The sequence below is a fragment of the Penaeus monodon genome, chromosome 11 (assembly GCF_015228065.2).
Source record: "Penaeus monodon isolate SGIC_2016 chromosome 11, NSTDA_Pmon_1, whole genome shotgun sequence".
Lineage (NCBI taxonomy): Eukaryota > Metazoa > Arthropoda > Malacostraca > Decapoda > Penaeidae > Penaeus > Penaeus monodon.
In genome coordinates, this window is record NC_051396.1 from 9,735,447 (window position 1) to 9,742,946 (window position 7,500).

The window sequence follows — 7,500 nt, forward strand, 5'->3', positions numbered from 1 at the left end:
AACAATAACTACTACAATGAAATCATACATATTAGATTTAAAAAATGTTTAGCAAGATAACGAACAATATCATTGATAAAACTAATGGAAGCAGTAATCGCAATATTTAAACCCGTAAATTAGAGCAAAAATAAAAAAATGTCATCTGAAGTGCACACTCAACACTGGTGGTAGTATACCCAGGTGCCTATATTATTTTCACACAGTTTATATAACTGAATATAAAAGACTGCAATGTTAAATATTTTGTCATGCAAAATTAAAGTAAAATATCTTCACATAAATTATATAACTGAATGTAAATGATTTGCTGGTTGACTTCCTGTCCAGCAAATATGCATCACAGTAGACAGGTGTAACTCAGCCAATTCATGGGCTAAAACAGAGAAGCATAAGGTATGATTCAGCTAAGACTTGGAGAGTAAGAGTGGATTTGTGTGCGCCGGCATTTCCCTACAAGTGGATTTGCGTGGGCGGGCATTTCTCTTCGGGTGGATGTGTGTGGCTGGGCATTTCCCTACGAGTGGATTTTGTGGATGGGCAATTCCCTACAAGTGGATTTGTTTGGGCGGGCACTTTGCAATAATATCGTAGTCTCCCCTCTAATGTAGCAATATCGTAGTCTCACCTGAAAATCGCCTAGTTTTTTTTTTTTTTTTTTTTTTTCATAGTAATGTTCTCAAAAATACTTGTAAGTCCTCAGCCCATTGTACATAAATATTGTCAGGAAATTAAATTAAATAAAAAAAATAGAACGTGATTACCATTTATACCTTAATATTACACAAGTATCCTCTTCAGTCTTGTCTTCCGCTGATGATCAGTCTTAACTGACTTATCACGGCTTTATTTACAGTCTGGCTACGCTGAAATCAGCACGGCCTTATACGAACAAAATCGGCGGTAAACTCTTTTTGGGCCAAGATAAAATCATCCGGGATCTAAGGGATTAAAATTGCCGCAACCGAATAGATTTACCCCCCTTTTCTATGACACAACAAACGCCTAGGTAAACAAGACAAAAAATGGTGACCCGAAATTGTGTAACGCTTGGGTTGTCAATTGCCCCCTTGGGTGACTTCATCAAGTTTTTGCCATGTGTCTCAGGATCCCCGACGGGGAAAAACCAGAAGCGACGTGCTACCTCTAGCAACCCCCAAAGGGACATCATAAACGCTTTTCCGAGCCCCGCTTTCTGCATTTATGATCCCTTTCACCCTTTAAATAGTATTTTTTTAAAACCGCACAGCAAAAATGTTATTAAGTTTAAACATGCCAATCTCTCTTTTTCCCCCAATGTTTTTAAAGCAAGTTTCAGAGTATTTTGACTGCTCCCTCGGGTTTTTAGCATAGAAGTGCCGAAAACTGCATTGCTGCCGAGAGTGGAATCTTCCATTACTACCAGACATCTGGAACTCAGCAACGAAAAACCCCCATTTGTTACGCCGAATGAAAAAGTCCTGGTAGTTTGGGCGGGTGATTTTCTACAGATTTCTTTCCCCGGTTTCCTCTTATTCAGCAGGGATTTTTCGCAGTAAAAGGGAAGCTCACCTTCGAGACTTTTAAATTAGCAAGAGTCTAAGCGCATTTCCTACTTCCGTTCGTCCGAAATAGCTTCCAAAACTCAAATAGAGCAGTTTGGGGAGAACCTTTGATAAAAAATATATTAAAATAATATATTTATAATATTATATAATAAATTTTAATGACTGCCCCATGTTACAGGGTTTGGAGCACGGACTCGACCTGCAGTCCCAAGTTTTTAATTTGCCGTGCGGCAAACGTAAAAAAGCCTGCGCTCTGACTGGGCCCAGTCCGTCAATAGCTAGCTAGGATTGCGGCCGAAATTTTTTGCAGTGGAATAAATGACTGTTAAAAAAAATTTTATATATATTGCATTGTTATATAACTATTATATATATATTAAATATAATATTTAATAATATATAATTATAATATATACATATATATATATATATATATATATATATTGCACATATACATATTTATCTATTTATGAAGCTTTTCTGATATCATGGGTTATTCAATGAACAAAATGCAAGAAGATAAACGTTCGATAGATCTACGGGATACCAATTTTCCAAGTGAACCATAAAAAGATTAAAAACTATGATCTTGATATCTTTCAATCGTCCAATTTATTCCATGAAGATGTGCTAATGAAGTCTTCACTCATGAACAAGAACCTGAGATCAGAAAGTAACTATAAACGAACTGCAAAATAATCGAAAAAATTAGTTTTTTAAATTAAGAGCGCTGGTCTCTCCAAGCGAAAATTTAAAACCTGACCCACTAACACATTAGCCGATGTGTCCTTGAATGCTAATTTTGGCAAAATCGGAAAAAAACAGCTGATTTCCATACCAACTACGGACCCGCTTTCTTATTTAGTTGTAGGTCAAAACCGAGAGTTTAATCACTGCTAAGAAAATTAGAAACCAAAGCAAAAATGGCACCAAACATTTATTTCACTACATATGCAAGCGAGGGCAGTTTTTATTGATATTTCAATAACCTCTTGTTTAACCTGCATTATAGCCATTTGCCAAAGACTAACCAAGTGAATACGATATTTTGCCCCTTTTGAAGTAAATCTGATCTAAGTGAAATAAGGAAAATCATAATTTACTCGCTACTTGTATCTATTTTTCTGCCAGAAAATAACGAATATTTCACAATTCTACAAAATACAAAAAAGCTGGTTGTTATAGCCATCGAAAGGATGCAAGGTCTAAATAAGTATATATAGTCCTTTAGCAAGAGACCTTAAAGACGCTGGAAAACAGGGGCGGTATTCATGAAAGCTCTTAGACACCGAAATTTGTCTTTGACAAAAAAAAAGCCCCGTGCCACATCTCAAAGTTAATGTTGTTAATAGAATAAATCTTTACATCGTTATAAACTCTGTGAAGATAATTTCTTAAAAATATGTTAAATTTCATAGGAATAAATCTTTTTCTATAATGACAATAGATTAATATTTTTAATTCAACAAATTTGGGGGGACCACCTTTTTTTTGTATTGCATGTTGTGAAGCCACGCGGAGCCATTTGTATTTTCGAATAGAGTCTTGCTGTAAATATGTAGAAAGCGGATAAATTAATGGTTGACAATATATCAGACGTCTATTTGTCATTACTGACATGCGATCATGTCATATGTCTTTGACTCGGCAAATTTGTGTATGACTCCACACGAAAATGTCCTAGACAGGCACTTTTTCTCTTAAGACATTTTCTACTTGATCTGAAAAGGACTGTCTAAAATAGTCCCAAAAGGCGTAAGGACTGTCTTCAATTTGTTCTTGTGCAAAATTTCCTCTGTTGAAGATTATTCCGTTTAGGAAATAATTAGAAAAGCCTCGAGGCCTCTTTTGACAAATTATCAATATTAATTAAGTCGTCTCCTATATTATTGTGATATATTTTATTAAAAATATACAAATAGCGGCGACCGCCTTCAACTGTCATCCGTAAGGAGGATGCCCCAATTTACATTTAAAAACACTTTAAATTTTGAATAAGCAAGAGTTTTTTGCCATATTTACTTTATATCTTTTTACTAGATTTTAAAAAAAAGGCGGTTCTATTACCAGCATTACTCTATGTGGCACGTTTCTCTCTCTCTCTTTTTTTCTCTCTCTCTTTCTTTTTCTTTTTTTTTTCTTTTTGTCCATTGCAAATTTCGGTGGCTAAGGCCGTATTATCAAACGCTGTTGCGGGCCCCGCAATTGAGTCCCCAGGGAAGGGTGTGGGAAGCCCCGCATTCCAATCCGTATTAAACCGCTCGGGCAAGCCCCTTCCTTGGGGACTTCTGCGGGGACTGTTGGGAGCCGATGCATCCTGCGCCGCAGTTGGGATCCCAATGTGCTTTAATACGATTACAGCCCAATTTAAGTTTTTTTGGAATGATCGTGACAAAAAAACTATTTTAAGTCAACGTGTATTCACAGCCGCTCTCAGAACTATGATTGTACGGAAAAGTTCAGGGTTACAAACTTGAGCAAATATTATATTTCATTAGTAATAAATCAGCCAGGACTGCATATATTTTATTTACAGATTCGTGATAATTCTCCTGTCTCGTTTTGTTTCGTTTTTTTCTTTTTCTTTTTCTTAATGTGACTGAATGATGCTGATTTTATTCTTTATAAAGGCTTGATAGATATCGAAATTTCACCGCTGGCGGCTGATAAACTTCAACTTTTTCTCCCAGAAACACGCACACGTACATACACACACACAAACACAACACACACACACACACACACACACACACACAACACACACATATATATATTTTATAATAATATATTATTAATATATATATATATATTAAAGAAGGGAAAAAGGACATGGATTTATGTATATATTAAAAACATATAATATAATATTATATATATTAAAAATATATTATTTATAAAATATTGGGGTGTGTGTGGGTGTGTTGTGTGTTGTTGGGGTATGTATGAATATTAATATAAAATAATATAATAATTTATATATATTATATATATATAATATATATTTGATAAAAATTTTAAAACCCACATTTGAAGTGGGGTTTTTAAATGTTTTGTCAATTTAAACTTTCATCTATAACACAAGCACCGATAAATTTACATTATGTACTCTAATGATTGTTGTGCTTTAACGTGGAGTATTGAAATTTATGTTATAGATGACAGTTTTTAAAATTAACAAAACATAATAAATGAATTTGGGCCCTTGGTTTGAGAATACGTTTGGAGCACAACACTCTATATCATAGCATATGAAAAAATGAGGGAAACTTTCAGGCGGTACAACCTCCCCAAATATGTAACATTAGTCTTTAAAAAAAAACTAACTATATATTTTTAAAAGTCATACAGTAAAATATGAGTCGTATGCTGTATCTTAAAGTAACACTCAAAAATATTTTTGATATAATGCTCGCGTTCGAATGAGTATATTCTAAATTATCACTTTGCGGGGCTTGGTGTGGGGTGCTCCTAGCTGCCCCGCATTTGTTCTAATATCATGCGGGGGCCTCGTGGGGTGAGCAACACCCGCAAAGCTTTCATAATACGAAAAAGTGGGGGAGCTGGTTCTCGGGAAAGCCCGCCCCGCGGGGACGTTTAATAATATGGCCCCTAAAACCTTTCGGGAATACCGGAAAATTCACGAAAAATGTTCAATTTTGTCCATTGCAGTCTTTGAAGAGATTTTCTAATAAATCTGTGATGACTAAGAGGTAGTTCGAACCCAATAAAGGTAAATTGGGCCTTTTTACATGAAATATCATGTATGTAAGGAAAATTTACGAAAAATAAAAAGAAAATAATCGAAAAGGCAATAAATGAAATAAAACGGGTTTTTTTAAAACATTCTTGTTATGATGTATTCCCCCCCCAAAAAAACTTTTTGGTTTAAACAAATTTGCGTATGAAAAAAATTTCACGTTTTGGGGGATTTACCAAACGAAAAAAAAGAATTTCTAATCAGAAATAACATTGGGCTTTCTAGGGCATTTTTGAAGGATACCATTCATGCAAAAAAGCAATCAAATTCTGAAAATCCGGGAAAAAAAAAATAAACGAAAAAAGCATGTTTTTCCTGACGGCACAAGCCTGGAGTCCTCATTAAACATGACCTCTAGTACTACTATACTGAGGCGTAGAAGAATACCACGCTATATTATGACATTTTTTATGCACACGCAAAAACAGATATAACGCAAATTGAAGCAATAAGATTGATTACTTTCGCTCGAAAAAATAATCCCAGTCGTCAAACCTGGGCGGACACGGAAATTTTCAAAACGCTATTTCAAGTCATCCTGTGTTACTGTGCCAGATTGCAAGATTAATCAGAGACTCCGAAAGAGTTTGTTAGGGAGGGCGAGGGGTGGGGTGTGCATTTCACTGGAGGTGCGACAGCCATACAAATTGCAACAAGTCTGTCTCCTGTCAGTCTGTTCTCTTTATAAGTACAAACAGATATGTGCATAGACTATTCATATACATGCATACACAATCGCACAAACAAAACACACCAGCACACAAAGCATGCAAAGCAGCCACCACAACCACACAAACACCACCACACACACACCACACACACACACACCCAAAAACAACAAAACCCCCCACAAACCCACCCACCAAAAACCACACCCCCACACCACACACACAAAGTAATAAAATATGATATTACACAACACACACACCACACCACCCACATATTATATAATATTAAATATATATATTTATATAATATATATTAATTAATAAATACATATCCTATACGTTCTACAAAATAAAAATATTAATAATGCAAAACACACACACACACACACAAACACACACAAAAACACAACACAAAACACCACAAAAAACCACACACAACAAATATATATATAATATATATATATTATATATAATATATATATATTGGGTGTGGGTGGTTGGTGTGGTGTGTGTGTGTTATGTGTGTGTATGTATGTATATAAATTTATTCATATATATTTAAAATTTTGTGTGTGTGGTGGTGTTTTGTTTATAGCATAGTGGCATGGGAAAAATCTTGCATGTTTTTTAAAATATTCCATCAGCCCTTCCTAACGAAGCAAACATATAAACAGGCCTTACTCACAACAAGGGTCCCGTTTCAGCCGCAAATCCCGCCCCATAATCCCAGGACACAAACATCGCAGGCGTGGGTCGGGCTCAACACCGCTGCGTTTCTCGTCAGGGTAAACAGACCTTCCCGAATGACAGGCGAGCGTCGAGTTGACATTTTTCTTTCCTCGAGATGTGATATTTGTTTTGAATTCCGTGCTTCTTTATTCTGTGTGTTTCTTATTGGATGTTTTGGGATTTGGAGTGAAATTGGGAAGATTAGAGATGGGTGTGGTTATAATGGGCGTTAAGGATCTAAGAAAACATAAGATTGATAATTAGGGCGTTTATTAATATTGATGCCCATTTAAACGAGACAAAAGTCCTAATTGTAATATATTGATGTAAATCGGTGATTTTATTTATGATATATATATATATAAATATATTATATAATATATATATATATATAAACAATATTATTAAATATAATATCAATATATTTTGTATATATACTGCTTATATACATATAGTGTTTTTTTGTGTATATATATATATATTAAAATATATATATATAAAATTGTATTAATATTAATAATATATATATATATATATATAATAAAACTATAACACACAACACAAGTGTATTTAAAATTATTTAGTAGCTGTAGTTGCAGATATTAAAAAAATATTAATATATATATATATATATAATAAATATATTATTATATATGATATATATACCCACAACATACATTATATATATAATAGATATATTTTATATAATATTTTATATATATATATATATATATATATTGCGGTTGTGTTGTTTTTGTGTGTGTATGTGTGTGTTTGTTTTATTTGTGTGTGTGTGTTT